The 19,090-nt window shown below is 40.2% G+C and overlaps 1 protein-coding gene across 10 annotated transcripts in view; it reads left to right on the top strand.

Annotated features, from left to right (window-relative positions):
• The window catches only part of LOC128699669 (serine-rich adhesin for platelets-like), a 1,564,428-nt gene that overhangs the window by 838,664 nt on the left and 706,674 nt on the right, over positions 1-19,090 (top strand). Inside the window, exon 2 of one of the 10 annotated variants that reach the window (XM_070099417.1) lies at positions 16,080-16,141. The exons of the other annotated variants lie outside the window; for them this stretch is intronic. The gene's annotated coding sequence lies outside the window, so the exon portion shown is untranslated. The remainder of the gene's footprint in view (positions 1-16,079; positions 16,142-19,090) is intronic. 10 annotated transcript variants of the gene reach the window in all.

The following is a 19,090-nucleotide window of genomic DNA, read 5'->3' as shown; positions in this document are numbered from 1 at the left end:
CTTCAGTCAAAGAGTTGTCAGGAAGTGGAATAGCCTAGGAAGTGACGTAGTGGAGGCAGGACCTATACATAGTTTTAAAGCTCAAGGAGCAGGGAGAGAGTGAATTAGTATCGACCACTAAAGAGGCGGGGCCAGGAGCTATGAATCGACCCCTGCAACCACATATAGGTGAGTACACACATACACATCGTAAGTAGTGTGTGTACACCAGCAACAAGGCTCTGTCATAGCTACCATACTCAGATCATTCTGACCAGTTTATCAAAGTCTCGCACTTAGGAGAGGAACCTTATGACGATGTTTTGGTCCCTCCTGGACCATTGTAAAGTTACAACTGGGGTGAAAATAAAGTAGAGAAGGCCAGAAGGCAGTACGGTAGGGGCGGGGGGAAGGTGTGGGTAGTAATAGTAGTTGTAGTGGTAGTAGTTGTGGTGGTTGTGAACGTGGAATTAGCTGCAGTAGTATTATTAACTATAGTAGCAGTAGCGACAGCAGCAGCAGTAGTTGTAGTGATAATACAAAAAATTTTGCAACCACTGTATTGTGACCATTTTATTAATCAGTCAGACCAGTTCTTGTACACAACGCTGGCTGCTGCTGCTGCTCTACTGCAACTGTAAGAGCCTCCTGCTGCCAGCTGATATTATGTAACCATACCTCCTCGTCTCTCATGACATTCCCTACAGTACCCCATCAAGTTTGAAAACTTCTCCATGTTACCTATGGCGTCAGGTTACCTAAAGCTTAGATTACCTATGACATTAAGTCTGAAGTCTATCGACTGTGCGTGTGTTATTAAGAATGCAAGTCATGTACTCAAGCCTTAGAATATTTTAATACCTAAATGTAGATTAAATGTGTATATAATATATATACGCACCTCACGGTATATATACAAACATATGAACACCTCTTCGCGTATATTTACAGTGGTGCTATAAGATACATACCTCTCAGTGTATATACACAGAAATACACACCTCACGGTATATATACAATGAAATGCACACCTCTTGCTTATATTCATAGTGGCGTATATTCACAGAGGGCGGAGATATACACCTCTGTGCATACCTGCGCTCTCGAGGGTTCTGCCGTCAGACCGTCTTAAAGTAGGGTTTCCTTGTGAATTCCTGGGTCAACCAGGCTGTTGTTGTTAGCAGCCTGCAAGCCCACATAGCTATCACAGCCTGGTAAATCAAACTGTGGTGACTGTCTCTGTCCCGACAGTATTTCCGAAATTTTCCGGTAGCAGGTTGAAAAGTCTTGATTGATTTTGTCCCCGAAGTGGCTAGTTTATTTTATACTTCATTATCCATCCTGTGTACGGTAGTACAAACGCATAAAAATACACAAAAGGCCTAGAAACTAAGCCCCCAAAAAGGGTTAACATCTGGATTTATATCTACAGGACCGCTCATGTTAACACAGGCTTCTTTTATTGTGACAATGGCTTGATTCTTTACACTGGATTTATTCCACACTTCCTCGCAATATTTTTCACTCCAGTAAGTTATGGTAGTGTATATAGATTGGGACCTGACCTTCAAATATCTTTCATTTATACATTATCAAATATTTCTCCCTTCTCTGTTCCAGACAGTACATTCTAAGTGCTTCGAGGCATTCCTAGTAGTATTAATGTGTTATTGACTCTATGTAGGCAGTACGAGATGTACATTTTCCAGCTCTGTCCCTCATGCCTTGAAGTGCACATTGAGCACTGAACAATATTAGAGACATGCTAGCACAATCAAGTTGAATATTACCATCATTTTCACGAAGTCGTGCCAGTGATGGTTCTACTGAAAACAATTGTGCTTTCGTGTCTTGAATATTGTTTTGTGTTCACAGCGACTTTTAAAGCAGGAGAGATATCAGAACCGGAATATGTACAGATTGCGCTTACTCGTGTTTCAAATGTTGTCTATCGTTTTCTTGGCTTTTCCTGCATTATTATTCCAAAGTCTTTTGCCCCTCTCCTTTCGTTGCATGACATATGTCTTCGGTTTGTTGTCTCTGCTTGTTTTGAGTTCATCTTTGTCATATCTAGACAGAATGTGTCACCAGTGACCATCATGAGATTTTGATTTGCCCACCGGAAGACTTGGTTGATATGTTTGTAATTTTTCTGTCCTTCACTGAGATGGTTCTCATACTTGTTTTGGCATCGTCTGCAAGTTATGACGCGAAACTGTAGCTGGTGTTTTAATGTTTGTTATGAGAAGAGTACGAAGCTGTTGCTGGTGTTTTTTTTTATGTTTGCTATGGGACTGATACGAAGCTGTTGCTGGTGTTTTTTTTTTATGTTTGCTATGGGACTGATACGAAGCTGTTGCTGGTGTGTTTTTTTTTATATGTTTGCTATGGGACTGATACGAAGCTGTTGCTGGTGTTTTTTTTTTATCTGTTTGCTATGGGACTGATACGAAGATGTTGCTGGTGTTTTTTTTTATGTTTGCTATGGGACTGATACGAAGCTGTTGCTGGTGTTTTTTTTTATGTTTGCTATGGGACTGACACGAAGCTGTTGCTGGTAAACTCTATGACCGCGGGTTCAATCCCGGCCGGGGGTATGGTTTATTTGCAATCGTGTCATTACGATTTCTTGAGTCCTGTTGCTGGTGTTTTTTTTTATCTGTTTGCTATGGGACTGATACGAAGCTGTTGCTGGTGTTTTTTTTATCTGTTTGCAATGGGACTGATACGAAGCTGTTGCTGGTGTTTTTTTTTATGTTTGCTATGGGACTGATACGAAGATGTTGCTGGTGTTTTTTTTATGTTTGCTATGGGACTGATACGAAGATGTTGCTGGTGTTTTTTTTTTTATGTTTGCTATGGGACTGATACGAAGCTGTTGCTGGTGTTTTTTTTATCTGTTTGCTATGGGACTGATACGAAGCTGTTGCTGGTGTTTTTTTTTATCTGTTTGCTATGGGACTGATACGAAGCTGTTGCTGGTGTTTTTTTTTTTATCTGTTTGCTATGGGACTGATACGAAGCTGTTGCTGGTGTTTTTATCTGCGTTTACCATGAGGACGATACGAAAGTATGACTAAGTGTTTTTATCTATATCTGCTACACAGATGTGACGCAATAAAGATTGTCTCTCTGCATATATTACATTGCTAAAACTTAATTTTATATTGTTTAGTATGTGAACTAAACCTTAATAATGGATACCGAGAAGTTGGTTTAGAAAGACAAATAAGGAAACACTAGGACATATTTATTAGAAAACGTTTCGATCCTGAGACATTGACCACTTGGAAGTGATAAAGGTCCCAGGAGCGAAACATTTTCTAGTGTTTGTTTACTTGTCTTTCTAAACCAGTATGTGAACTGTTAGAAATCCGAGTACACTTCCCTCTACTTCTCCCGCTATAGTGGCCTTATTTTATGGGCTATTTCTCTATTGTTGTATATATCAAATGGCCTTGCAAAAATATGTGTTGACCACATCTGCTTTTTGTTTTTCTTGCTGTGGTATGCAAAAAATATGTTACAATTTATTCGGCGTATGTCACACTCCCATATAGGCTGCCTCCCAACCAGTGGACCGGGTGCTAAGGGTTTAACGATCAGTAGGGTACCGGTCGTTAAATCAGTACCTTGGTTCATTGACCAATCACAGGCAAGCCCGCCGAAGCTGAAGCAACATGGTTCACTTATGGTCAGCAATGGCAGACTTGCCTACCTGCTGGTTGAGTACGGTGCACTCTGGCTACTGTTTTGCCATCTGTCGCCGTCGTGTACACTTATTCTATCTGTCCATAGTGTACATATCTGTATGTAGTGGGTGAAGGCAAAACATACATTATAGTCTACTGAGTTTGCTCAAGTTCCCATTACGACCAGGTCTCACGGGCCATTCATTACCTGTGTTCGTAATACCTGCCAAAATCTCAGTAATTTTGTCATTATATATATAGACAGCATTACGTAGTAGACAGCAACCATGTAGGGAGGTATTACCCTCCTGTGAGATGAATTTGACCCTTTTTTATTTCTCTGGCAGGATTGCTGATCTTTTCTTTCCGTTTCTTGAACACGTAAGATGACAAGTAAATCTTTCAAACTTTATTTACATTCGGTATACACTTTCCAATGTGCTTCTCAATAGTTCTCTTTCCTGTAATATTTTCTTTCCAACCTAGGAGTCCTGGTCTGAGACCTGGCCATGGGGGAGATAATCCCAGAACTACTCACAGCTAAGCCAAGTTCACTTGGGCCGTGTACCTCCTGACTTGCCATAAAATCAGCAAATTAGTACTACTAGTCTAATTTTTCACCGTCACGCTGCTGCCTCTTTCATATAGCGAAACTTTGCGATATTTAAAGTCTCTGGGGGATTCCAACTGTATCTAAGCTATAATAATGTTGGTAAAATTACCGTCAAGCCGTAACTACGGCTTGACAAAACTCCCGTAGAACGAAACGTTGCCAACATAAATGCTGCATTAGTTGCACTTGTGTCCTTTTACCTAACATGTATTTAAGCTCTTCCAAAGAACATGGAACACTCGTGCTAACGACGTTTTGCATTCTGTATTCGAGGACACAGGCCCATGTGATGCGTACCTGGGCATGTTGCCTTTTTTTTTTTCCAAGTACCCCTGCAGGAAGGATGTTGCTGAGGCCTGTCTGGGGGCAAACCCATGTGCTACTAGATAACTGGTTACCTGCAAGTGTTAGTTACCTAACTGATCTGTAGTCTTAGGGTAAAGTTAACAGTTACTTCCTGTTGTACCTGACACTAAAGTTAGACAAGTGGGTAGGTGGGAATGGTTATTTTTGAGAGGACCTGCATTGTATGGACCAGTAGGCCTTCCGTGGTATTCCTCCATTATTATGCTCTCATGAAGGCTCCAGGGCTGTGGAGTCGGAGTCGGAAGCAATTCTTTGGTTACTGGAGTCGGTAAAAAAGGACAGACTCCGACTCCTAATAAATTTGAATTGTATAGAATATAAATTAAACAATTTAACCTAGAGAAGGAAGTGTTATGTACCTAATTAAGTTTATTTCTTTTAAAATAGCTATTTATTAGGTTGTTTCAGGTGTTCAATTGCTTTTGATTTTTTGTAGGTTTTAAATTTGAATACTTTTTAGTAATATCAAAGGATGTACATCAGATTTTTGAGCTAACGGAGAAAGATGTTTCTGACAGATTTTCTTTTATAGACTCTTTCTCTTACTGTTACTTTATACTTCATAGTCTTATTATAAAAAATATTATCTCATTGTTTCCATTTTTCAAGTTTTGTCCTTTATAAGGTTACTGAATGTTTGTAATTTCTTTAATAAATAAAAAAAAGGGTAGAATGACATTGTTAGAGCATTTAGAGCCAAGTTTTAACGGGTTAATGGGCTTGCATGTTGCATGCTTGCAATTAATATAGCAAATGTATAATTACCATATAATTTAATCCCTATGTCGATATATAATTAAAGGAGTACGAGTCGGGAGTGCCATAAATAAAGGAGTAGGAGTCGGGAGTGCCATAAATAAAGGAGTAGGAGTCGGGAGTGCCATAAATAAAGGAGTCGGAGTCGGGAGTGCCATAAATAAAGGAGTCGGAGTTGGAGTCGAAAGGTTTTATGTGCCGACTCCACAGCCCTGCATGAGCCATTAAATTTTATGCAAATGTCATATGTAATATGAAGGATTAGACATATGTACCATATCTGAGTATATTGTAGACGTTTCGCCATCCAGTGCCTAGCAGTACAAATTCAAGGATATAATTGAAAGACAGTAGAACTATGTACAGAAGATGAGGTAATCAGTCCCTCAACCTTGGAGTTGAAGAGTGCTCTTTGCTAACCCCAAGACTGAGGGACTGATTACCTCATCTTCTGTACATAGTTCTTCAGTCTTCACATTATGTCCTTGAAGGTGTATTGATAAAGCCACTGGATGGCAAAACGTCTACACTAGAGATACCCAGATGTTGCACGTCTGTCTAGTAATTTATCTTGTCGGTACTGTATACCATATATATATGTCGTGCTGAATAGGTAAAAATTGGCCAATTAGCAAAAATTCATTTAAAATTAGGTCCTTTCCAAAATTTTGTGTTAATGTAAAAATAATTAATTTTGCACCAAAAGAACCTTAGAAAACTTACATAACCTTATTATAACAAGCGCAATTTAACTTAGCCTAATGCAGCTAAATATATTTTAGATAAGTTTACAATAATTTAATAAACACAATGAAATATATATATATATATATTTTTCGTTAGGTTCAGAATGATTTTTGCGAAATTATTGCATACACAAATTTTCACTTGCCTTATATGGCAAGAAGAGCGTTGCTGTTTAAGACAAAATCACATGTAATATCGCAAAAATCATTTTAATCCTAACGAAAAAAAAAATATTTCATTGTCTTTGTTTATTATTAAATTATTGTAAACTTATATAAAATATATTTAGTTGGCTCAGGCTAAATTAAATTGCGCTTGTTATAATAAGGTTAGGTAAGTTTTCTAAGGTGCTTTTGGTACATTATTATTTTTTACATTAACTTAAACGAAAAAATATATCTTTAAACATATAATAGAAATTTTTAGAAAGGACTTAATTTTAAATAAGTTCTTCCTAATTGGCAAATTTTACCTATTCAGCACGGCATATATTATATAAGAACATAAGAACATAAGAAAGGAGGAACACTGCAGGAGGCCTGGTGGCCCATACTAGGCAGGTCCTTTACAATTCATCCCACTAACAAAACATTTGCCCAACCCAATTTTCAATGCCACCCAAGAAATAAGCTCTGATGTGAAAGTCCCACTCAAATCCAACCCCTCCCACTCATGTACTTATCCAACCTAAATTTGAAACTACCCAAAGTCCCAGCCTCAATAACCCAACTAGGTAAACTGTTGTAATAAAGTTGGTAGAATTACCGACAATATGTAAAGTAAAAGGATACAAGTGCAACTAATGTGACATTTTATTGTGGCAACGTTTCGCGCTCCAGGAGCTTTATCAAGCCATTATATAATGAGTATATAACAAACTCTCTGCGTTATTTGTTTTTCACGTCATTGAGAGGTCACCCGAGCATTGATTCACGCTGTTCTTTCATTTTCACCCGTTTGTCTCTCATCAACGGTGTATAAACCTCCATGAGAGTAGTGGGGGTCAGTACTCGTGTGTCTCTCATCAACGGTGTATGAACCTCCATGAGAGTAGTGGGGGTCAGTACTCGTGTGTCTCTCATCAACGGTGTATGAACCTCCATGAGAGTAGTGGGGGTCAGTACTCGTGTGTCTCTCATCAACGGTGTATGAACCTCCATGAGAGTAGTGGGGGTCAGTACTCGTGTGTCTCTCATCAACGGTGTATGAACCTCCATGAGAGTAGTGGGGGTCAGTACTCGTGTGTCTCTCATCAACGGTGTATGAACCTCCATGAGAGTAGTGGGGGTCAGTACTCAAAGTGATTTTATAACTTGGACGGAGTGAGTAATGATGACAGTGTTTCTTCTTTTTCTACGTGACGGTATTTTGGATTTTACTCTATACAAATATCTCGCACATTGGGGACCGAAACTTATAACGACGTTTCGGTCTGACTTGGACCGTTTCCTTTCTTTTTCTCTATTTCTTACATTTTGATTCCTTCGTTTCTTCTCTCTGGTATGATTGTTATGGTGTTCAATTGTCTCTGATTTATCAGTGATTTTCCTTTGTTGTGACTTTCACTTTCTTTTGTTGTGACTTTTACTTTCTTTTGTTGTGACTTTTACTTTCCTTTGTTTTGACTGACTTTCTTAGCAATTCCACAACCTTTTATTTTATTCAGTAGTTATCTTAATTTTACTTTTTTTTTTTCCTGTTAGACGTTCCCAGAGAAACTTAGCTGTTGCAGCAACAGTTACAACAGAGGCGATATCAGCGGAGGGAAGTGTATACCAACATTAGGTTAGAAACAACTGCAAAAATAGTATTGGTAGTAATGCCACAAACAGCGACAGCAGCAGTAAGGGAGGGCTGTCAGCAGTATCACAGGGGGAAGTAATAATCACAACAATAACAATAATTACAATAACAATAAAACTTGAAAATAGTGTCAGGTGGTTGAGAATCTACGGTTTTTATTACTTGTGGAAATACTGACACAGACGTTATCCACTAGTGATTCTCACTTGTATTTTCCTCTAGTGTGTTACACGGACTGGTTATTCACTAGTGATTCTCGCATGTATTTTCTTCTAATGTGTGGCTACAGCGACGGTGTATAGTTTCCTGTGTACTTATAACACTACCTAGTAATGTTTCACGCGAGTGTTGATCGTTATGTATGTTATCTTACCTCAATCACTTCCCCCATCCCCCCACTATCCCTCCCACTCTTCACTCTTCCTCTCTCTCCTTTCTCCTCTCCTATAAGTAAGCTTGTGTTTACCACCGTGTTACTGTTATATGACGCAAGGCAGCAACATTGAGTTGATCCACTTTGTTAATAACGGTCTCTCTCTCTCTCTCTCTCTCTCTCTCTCTCTCTCTCTCTCTCTCTCTCTCTCTCTCTCTCTCTCTCTCTCTCTCTCTCTCTCTCTCTCTCTCTCTCTCTCTCTCTCTCTCTCTCTCTCTCTCTCTCACCCCCCCTCTCTCTCTCTCTCTCTCTCTCTCTCTCTCTCTCTCTCTCTCTCTCTCTCTCTCTCTCTCTCTCTCTCTCATCCAGGAACAAGGTTCCTGTGTGTTTTATAACAATGTTTCTATGTTTTGTGCAGCATTGTTACTGTGTTGTGTAGCGATGTTTCTCTGTGTTGTGTAACAGTGTTGCTGTGTGTTATGCAACAGTGTTACTAGTGTGTTGTGCAACATTGTTACTGTGTTGTGCAACATAATTATTGGTATAAACCTTGGTAATAAATACCGACAAGTTGGTTTAGAAAGACACGTAAGCAAACACTGTAACATATTTATTAGAAAACGTTTCGGTCCTGGGACCTTGATCACTTCTAACATACAGAGGTAGAAAGACATTATATATATAGGCGGAGAGTGAGATGTGACGCACGTGACCTGAGGAATGTCATAAGAACATAAGAATGGAGGAACACTGTAGAAGGCCTGCTGGCCCATGCGAGGCAGGTCCTTATCAAAACAACCTCTACCTATGAGGAGGACGGGTAGACGATGAAATCATGTGACTCCTGTGTTGTTGGGTTGGTGCTGCTTAAGTATCATGTATGCCAATGTTTTTGAAATTTTGTAGTTTCCAGTGTTGCGTTCTATAGTGTCGGTGACGGCGATTAGTGAGGCTTCTAGGCACCGTCGGCGTCTGAGGTCTGGTTCGGTGAGAACGAGTTGTGTGCCTCGTTCCAGTTCATCAAATGCCCCGTGGAGACTCTGTGGAGGACACAGGCGTACCTTACATCGTCTCTGTTAGAGGCATTTCGATGTTCATTCAGGCGGACTGCAAGATCTCTGCCTGTCTCGCCTACATATTTCTTGGGACAGAACCCACAGGGGATAGTGTAGACGCCTGCTGTAGAAGTTAGAGGTGTTGGGCTGCGTTTCGTAGTGAGGTCTTTGATAGATGATGTTTATGGTGGAAACGTTGATGTTACTCATAGCAAGTGCCCGGCGAGTATTCGTGGCAACATCGCCACATCGGAGTACTATGAACTGTTTAGGGGGCTGTTCCATGGGCGGTTTGTTGAGGATAGCTTGTGCCTTGAGTCTGCAATCTCGGATGAAGAAAGATGGGAACTGAAGACGTGTAAAGGCTTGTGTTATGTAAGTGCATTCTTCTTCTAGAAAACAAGGGCTGGAGATGCGAAGAGCTCTCAAGAAGAAGCCAATGAGGACTCCTCTCTTAGTGCGCCTGAATGAACATCGATATGCCTCTAACAGAGACGATGTAAGGTACGCCTGTGTCCTCCACAGAGACTCCACGGGGCATTTGATGAACTGGAACGAGGCACAACTCGTTCTCACCGAACCAGACCTCAGACGCCGACGGTGCCTAGAAGCCTCACTAATCGCCGTCACCGACACTATAGAACGCAACACTGGAAACTACAAAATTTCAAAAACATTGGCATACATGATACTTAAGCAGCACCAACCCAACAACACAGGAGTCACATGATTTCATCGTCTACCCGTCCTCCTCATAGGTAGAGGTTGTTTTGATAATGACCTGCCTCGCATGGGCCAGCAGGCCTTCTACAGTGTTCCTCCATTCTTATGTTCTTATGACATTCCTCAGGTCACGTGCGTCACATCTCACTCTCCGCCTATATATATAATGTCTTTCTACCTCTGTATGTTAGAAGTGATCAAGGTCCCAGGACCGAAACGTTTTCTAATAAATATGTTATAGTGTTTGCTTACGTGTCTTTCTAAACCAACATAATTACTGTGTGTTGTGTAACAATGTTACTGTATGTTGTCCAACATTACTACTGTGTAGTGTTCAACAGTGTTACTGTGTGTTGTGTAACATTGTTAGAATATGTTGTGTAACAGTGTTTCTGTGTGCTGCGCAACATTGTTACAGTGTCTTGTGTAACAGTGGTACTGTGTGTTGGGCAACAATGTTACTGTGTGTTGTGCAACAGTGTTGCTGTGTTGTGCAACAGTGTTTGTATGTGTTGTGCAGCAATGGTACAGTGTATTGTGCAACAATGTTACTGTATGTTGTGCAACAATGTTATTCTATGTTGTGCAGCAGTGTTAATGTGGGTTGTGCAACAGTGGTACTTTGTATTGTGCAACAGTGTTACTGTGTGTTGAGCAACACTGTTACTGTGTGTTGTGCAACAATGTTGCTGTGTGTTGGTTACATTAACTACTCAATTTTACACAGCTGATATCACTGACGTGAGGAGGTTATCACTGGCAGAGGAAGTGGTGGTGAAATGTGTGCATTATATATATATATATATATATATATATATATATTTATTTTTTTTTTTTTTATTATCACACCGGCCGATTCCCACCAAGGCAGGGTGGCCCGAAAAAGAAAAACTTTCACCATCATTCACTCCATCACTGTCTTGCCAGAAGGGTGCTTTACACTACAGTTTTTAAACTGCAACATTAACACCCCTCCTTCAGAGTGCAGGCACTGTACTTCCCATCTCCAGGACTCAAGTCCGGCCTGCCGGTTTCCCTGAATCCCTTCATAAATGTTACTTTGCTCACACTCCAACAGCACGTCAAGTATTAAAAACCATTTGTCTCCATTCACTCCTATCAAACACGCTCACGCATGCCTGCTGGAAGTCCAAGCCCCTCGCACACAAAACCTCCTTTACCCCCTCCCTCCAACCCTTCCTAGGCCGACCCCTACCCCGCCTTCCTTCCACTACAGACTGATACACTCTTGAAGTCATTCTGTTTCGCTCCATTCTCTCTACATGTCCGAACCACCTCAACAACCCTTCCTCAGCCCTCTGGACAACAGTTTTGGTAATCCCGCACCTCCTCCTAACTTCCAAACTACGAATTCTCTGCATTATATTCACACCACACATTGCCCTCAGACATGACATCTCCACTGCCTCCAGCCTTCTCCTCGCTGCAACATTCATCACCCACGCTTCACACCCATATAAGAGCGTTGGTAAAACTATACTCTCATACATTCCCCTCTTTGCCTCCAAGGACAAAGTTCTTTGTCTCCACAGACTCCTAAGTGCACCACTCACTCTTTTTCCCTCATCAATATATATATATATATATATATATATATATATATATATATATATATATATATATATATATATATATATGCCGAATAGGCAAAAACTTGGGATTTTGGCTTAAATAGCGATGCTCTTCTTGCCGAGTAAGGCAAGCAAAAATTTATTTTATTAACAAATTGGCCGATTCCCACCAAGGCAGGGTGTCCCGAAAAAAAAACTTTCACCATCATTCACTCCATCACTGTCCTGCCAGAGGCGCGCTTGCGCTGCAGTTATAAAATTGTAACATTAACACCCCTCCTTCAGAGTGTCAGAGTGCAGACACTGTACTTCCCATCTCCAGGACTCAAGTCCGGCCTGCCGGTTTTCCTGAATCCCTTCATAAATGTTACCTTGCTCACACTCCAACAGCACGTCAAGTCCTAAAAACCATTTGTCTCCATTCGCTCCTAACACTCTCACGCATGCTTGTTGAAAGTACAAGCCCCTCGCACACGAAACCTCCTTTACCCCCTCCCTCCAACCTTTCCTAGGCCGACCTCTACCCCGCCTTCCCTCCACTACAGATTTATACACTCTCGAAGTCATTCTATTTTGTTCCATCCTCTCAACATGTCCGAACCACGTCAATAACCCCTCCTCAGCCAGCACCTCTTCCTAATTTCCAAACTACGAATTCTCTGCATTATATTCACACCACACATTGCCCTCAGACACATCTCCACTGCTTCCAGCCTTCTCCTTGTTTCAACATTCACCACTCATGCTTCACACACACATATAAGAGCGTTGGTATAACTATACTCTCATACATTCCCCACTTTGCTTCCATGGACAAAGTTCTTTGTCTCCACAGACTCCTCAGTGCACCACTCACCTTTTCCCCTCGTCAATTCTATGATTCACCTCATTTTTCATAGACCCGTGTGCTGACACGTCCACTCCTAAATATCTGAATACATTCACGTCCTCCATACTCTCTCCCTCCAATCTGATATCCAATCTTTCGTTACCTATTTTTTTTTATCATCACCTTAGTCTTTCCTATATTCACTTTTAATTTTCTTTTACATAACCTACCAAAAGTAACCTACCAAAAGTACAGTGTCATCAGCAAAGAGCAACTGTGACAACTCCCACTTTGTGTTAGATTCTTTATGTTTTAACCCCACACCTGTTGCCAACACCCGAGCATTCACTTCTCTTACAACTCCATTTATAAATATATTGAACAACCATGGTGACATCACACATCCTTGTCTAAGGCCAACTTTTACTGGGAAATAATCTCCCTCTCTCCTGCATACTCTGTTCTGAGCCTCACTATCCTGGTAAAAACTCTTCACTGCTTTCAATAACCTACTTCCTATTTCATTCATTTGCAACGTCTGGCACATTGCCTTCCTATCCACCCTGTCATACGCCTTTTCCAAATCCATAAATGCCACAAAAATTTCTTTACCCTTATCTAAATACTGTTCACCTGTATGTTTCACTGGTCTACTCACCCCCCTACCCTTCCTAAAGCCTCCTTGTTCATCTGCTATGCTACTCTCCGTCTTACTCTTAATTCTTTCAATAATAACTCTACCATACACTTTACCAGGTATACTCAGACTTATTCTCCTATAATTTTTTGCACTCTCTTTTGCCCCTTTTGTCTTTATACAGGAAATATGCATTCTCTCTGCCATTCCCTAGGTGTATGCAATAATTTCGCAAAAACTGAACCTAACGAAAAAAATATATTTCATTTATTATTATTAAATTATTGTAAACTTATCTAAATATATTTAGTTGGATTAGGCTGAATTAAATTGCGCTTGTTATAATAAAGTTAGGTAAGTTTTTTGAGGTTCTTTGGATACAAAATTATTTTTTACATTAACATAAATGAAAAAAAATATATCTTTAAACGTATAAGAGAAAATTTTAGAAAGGACTTAATTTTAAATGAGTTCTTGCTAATTGACCAATTTTACTTAAATGTCACCACACACACACACACACACACATACACACACACACACACACACACACACACACACACACACACACACACACACACACACACACACACACACGCACACACACACACACACACACACACGATAAGTTGATGAGTAAGACACATGTGCAACAATTATTGGTGAAACGTTTCGTCTGCACGGAAGGTTTCATCGGTCAAATACAGCGGAGAATAAATTGAAGGGCATGATTAGTAGTGGCGAAGTAAAGATGATGTATTCAGTTCATCAACCTTAAGAAACATAAGATTGAATGAACACTGCAGCAGGCCTACTGGCCCATGCGAGGTAGATCCAATTCTCCTACTGGCTTAAGCCAACGCTCTAACCTAGTCAGGTCAGGAAACAGTTTTTGATGTGGTCAGTCCTTGAGCCTGGAGAAGAGTTGAGCTCCACGGTCTGACACAATGTGAAGCTGAAGCATCAGAGGTGAGGCGTCACATTGCTGAGGGACTGACGACCTCAAAATCTATTTCTCTAAGGTTGATGGACTGATTAAATCATCTTTATCTCGTCACTACTCATGCCTTCAATTAATTCTCCAGGTGTTGTACATGACCCTGGGTCACTAAGGCCTTGTCTTACCGCTTTACCACAAGTCAACAATGATTTAATGTCAAAAATTGGCATCAAAACAAACTCGCAGTGTATATACGCTGATGTACCTCTCGATGTATATATGCTGAGTAATGAATCTCGGTGTATATATGCTGATGTATCTTTCGGTGTATATACACTCAGTGATGTATATCTCGATGTATATACACTCACTGCTACAATTTAGTTGTAGTTTGTTGTTTTATAAGTCATGGGGGGCCGCATGCGGCTGCAAGGTGCTGGTTGTGTATCCCGTCTCTAATATTCACTTCTCTCCGCTGGCTGCTACTGAGTTCACTCTCCTGGCTGCATGAACCCTATCATACCTATTATTAAAGCTGTGCGTGGATTCTACTTCTGCCACTCTGTTGTCCAGGTCTTTCTACTTCTTGACCACTCTAAGGCTAAAGAAGTACTTCCAGACATCCCAGTGACTCTGTGTTTTTAACTTCCAGCTGTGGCCTTGTATACCTGCGGTCCACATCTCAGACTTGCGTTGTCCACCCTCTTTTTTCAGTATTTTGTACGTCGTAATCATGTCACTCCTGGTCCTTGTGTCCTCTTAATGTCTTCAGATTTAGGTCTTTCCTCATAGCTCATGCCCAGCTGCTCAGGGACTAATTTCGATGCAAACCTTTTCACTTTTTGCAGCTTCTTGATGTTCTTTACAAAAAGTGGGTTTCATACTGGCGCTGTGTACTCCGCGATGCGCTTGACAAATGCCGTGTATAAGGTTATGAATGTCTCCTTGTTGAGGTTCCTGAAAGCTATTCTTTTGGTCAATCTCGGGCTATCCAGTTGATGTGTACACAACTGGATAACTCTAGCAGTCCTCGGAAACATCCATACCCGGAGGTCTGATGTAAAAGGTTTAGAGAACCTACAAGTTAATGATTCCCAAGGTCCTTCTCTTTCAAGAAGGTTTGCAGATTTTGTCTCTCAAATTTGTATTTTGTTTCCGGTCTTCTTTGCTCTTCTCCGATTTTTATAATGCACTTGCTGGGATTAAATTTTAGTAGTCACTTGTCAGACCAATTCCGCAGTTTTTCCAGATTATTTCGTAGTCTGTCATTGTCTGCTTCTGTTTGTATTCTCATTAGTCTTACGTCGTCTGTGAATAGGGACACCCGATATCTTGTCATGTTTATATACCCAGGAAATAGTACTGGTCCCAGTACTAACCCTTGTGGAACCCCACTCGCCACACTCGCCCTTAATGATGCCTCTTCCCGGATATTAACTCATTTCCTTCCTGTAATGTTTTTTCCTGTTATTCCTGCCTGCCACTTTAGTTTTTGTGCCATTTTCTTGTGAGGTTCTATATCACACATCTTACCGTCCAAATATATGGTCCACCAATCTCTCTCTCTCTCTCTCTCTCTCTCTCTCTCTCTGTCGTCAAACTTTCGTACTCTATCATGACATGACTTACCATCTCTCAGTCCGTGCTGATTGTTTATGAATCTGCTCGTTTCCAAGTGTTCCACAACTCTTCTCCTGATAATCTTCTCCATAACCTTACATACCATACATGTCAGTGACACTGGCCTCTAGTTTAATGCTACCTGTCTGACCCCCTTTTTTAAAATATTGGGACTACGTTCCATGTTTTCCAGAGTTGAGACAGCTTCACTGTCTATAGTGACTTGTTGAAGATCACTGCTACTGGTTCACACAGTTTACACGTTTTTAGTGAATACCTCTCTAGTATTCTTACAGACGAAAGTTAGATGTGTGCAGTATATTAATATATAATTCTATCTCTTTTATTCAACAGGTGAGTGTTGACAGGTGTGAGGGATGACAGGTGTGAGAGATGACAGGTGTGAGAGATGACAGGTAAGCACAGATAAAAAATATTTCCGTCTTTTTATTATTATTATTATTATTATTATTATTATTATTATTATTATTATTGTTGTTGTTGTTTCGTGAAAATAACGGGTCATACATGGTCTGGGTAATGGGAGATAATCAGGTTTGATTCAGAAAAGAGAAAGGTAGCTTCACTTCCTTGGATCAGAGCTGTTCAACATTAAAACAACCATATAAAGTCTGTTTCTTAAGAAAGTAGATAAAGCTTACTATGAAGTTGGTCAAGTGGAATTGAACTTTGCTAAGTTGTAGACTAAGTGGTAATTTGATCAGTCAAACTGTTGTGGTACGAGGGCAAGACTTGAGTAAGTTGTAATGTAAGTGGTAACTTAATCAAACTGTTGTGGTACCAGGGTAAGACTTTAACACACTAGATTTTATTAACCACTTCATTGTGCCTCTTATTGGAGAGATAATATAATAAAATAATGCCGCGACGTTTCGCACAATGGGCTTGTTGACGAGGCACGCACCAAGACAAGCATGGCCCAGGGCAGACCTGTGGGAATAACAACACTCTTGAAACACAGGAGAGGTGCTTCAGGGGAGAGGGGAACACTGGTAAACAAGGAGAATATTGGTGTATTAATATTTTAGTGAGATTAGTAATATCTGAACCTCTCTGATCTCCTTCAGTTGACCATTGGTGAGGTCAGTAATATCTGAGTCCCTCAGCTGTGTTACAATCCAGTGGATTGCTCACTCCGTGACTGTTCCTGTTCCTCTCGCTGCTTCTCTTCCTCTCTTTCACTTTCTGCGACCCCTGACGCATTTACGAAAAACGTGCACTTAGCAGAAGAATCTTACAACGACGACTTAGATCATTGTCAAGTCACAGCTGGGTCGAGGAAAATGAAGAAGGCCAGAAAAACGAGTGTAAGTAGTAATAGTAGTTGCAGCAGCAATAGTAGTAGTAGTTGTAGTAGTAGTAGTAGTAGTAGTAGTTACAGTAGTTGTAGTTTTAGGAGTTTTATGGTCATTATAAGAAAACACTGTCTTAAGATTTGTGATTTAAGGCTTGTCAACCTGCTAGTACCAAATACTAGGTATGTAGATAAGTGGTTCAGAGAACAGATAACTTGATACATTAGACACATGTGCAACACTTGGGGAATTTTATTGTGGAAACGTTTCACCACACAGTGGCTTCATCAGTCCTCTACAAAGAATAGTGAAGATCAGAAGGATTACCTCAAACTTCTAACCTTGAGCCATTCTTCTTAGCATAGGACTGATGAAGCCACTGTGTGGCGAAACGTTTGCATAGTAAAGATACCCAAGTGTTGCACATGTGTCAGATTTATCAAATACTAGATACACTGACAGAATCAAGGAGTTTTCAAGTGCAAGTTGAACAACTATCTGCTACAAGTGGAGGGTCAACGCTAGGCTAGTGTAGCATAAGAGAACTTGAACCAGTGGGTTGCACCATTGATCATCCGGTATGTGTTGACGAGGAGAGTTACCACTGTGATATTATGCTTCTAAATATTATATGGAGTATACATGTATTACCTAGAAGAATAATAATTAATGGACTGTTGCACATACTGATGTCGGGATCACACAGGAACAGTCCAGGATGGATCACTGGGAAGGTAAAACGTCTTAATAACAACCCAGTGAGCCTGAGCTCAATAGTAGGTAAATTATTAGAATAATTATTAAGCCATATAATAAGAGGCCACTGTAATGAACAGTAAGAAAACAGTGGTGAAGAGAACACAGTGATGAAGAGTAAGAGAACACAGTGATGAACAGTAAGAGAACACAGTGATGAACAGTAAGAGAATACAGTAATGAACAGTAAGAGAACACAGTGATGAACAGTAAGAGAACACAGTGATGAACAGTAAGAGAACACAGTGATGAACAGTAAGAGAACACAGTGATGAACAGTAAGAGATTACAGTAATAAACAGTAAGAGAATACAGTGATGAACAGTAAGAGAACACAGTGATGAACAGTAAGAGAACACAGTGATGAACAGTAAGAGAACACACTGATGAACAGTAAGAGAACACAGTGATGAACAGTAAGAGAACACAGCAATGAACAGTAAGAGAATACAGTGATGAACAGTAAGAGAACACACTGATGAACAGTAAGAGAACACAGTGATGAACAGTAAGAGAACACAGCAATGAACAGTAAGAGAATACAGTGATGAACAGTAAGAGAACACAGTGATGAACAGTAAGAGAATACAGTGATGAACAGTAAGAGAATACAGTGATGAACAGTAAGAGAATACAGTAATGAACAGTAAGAGAATACACTGAAGAACAGTAAGAGAACACACTGATGAACAGTAAGAGAATACAGTGATGAACAGTAAGAGAATACAGTGATGAACAGTAAGAGAATACAGTGATGAACAGTAAGAGAACACACTGATGAACAGTAAGAGAACACACTGATGAACAGTAAGAGAACACAATGATGAACAGTAAGAGAACACACTGAAGAACAGTAAGAGAACACACTGATGAACAGTAAGAGAATACAGTGATGAACAGTAAGAGAATACAGTGATGAACAGTAAGAGAATACAGTGATGAACAGTAAGAGAACACACTGATGAACAGTAAGAGAACACACTGATGAACAGTAAGAGAACACACTGATGAACAGTAAGAGAACACACTGATGAACAGTAAGAGAACACACTGATGAACAGTAAGAGAACACACTGATGAACAGTAAGAGAATACAGTGATGAACAGTAAGAGAATACAGTGATGAACAGTAAGAGAACACACTGATGAACAGTAAGAGAATACAGTAATGAACAGTAAGAGAACACAGTAATGAACAGTAAGAGAACACAGTGATGAACAGTAAGAGAACACAGTAATGAACAGTAAAGAACAGTGATGAACAGTAAGAGAACACAGTAATGAACAGTAAGA

The sequence above is a fragment of the Cherax quadricarinatus genome, chromosome 67 (assembly GCF_038502225.1).
Source record: "Cherax quadricarinatus isolate ZL_2023a chromosome 67, ASM3850222v1, whole genome shotgun sequence".
NCBI lineage: Eukaryota > Metazoa > Arthropoda > Malacostraca > Decapoda > Parastacidae > Cherax > Cherax quadricarinatus.
Note: the sequence above shows the minus strand (reverse complement) of the source record. Positions and strands in the feature narration are given on the sequence as shown.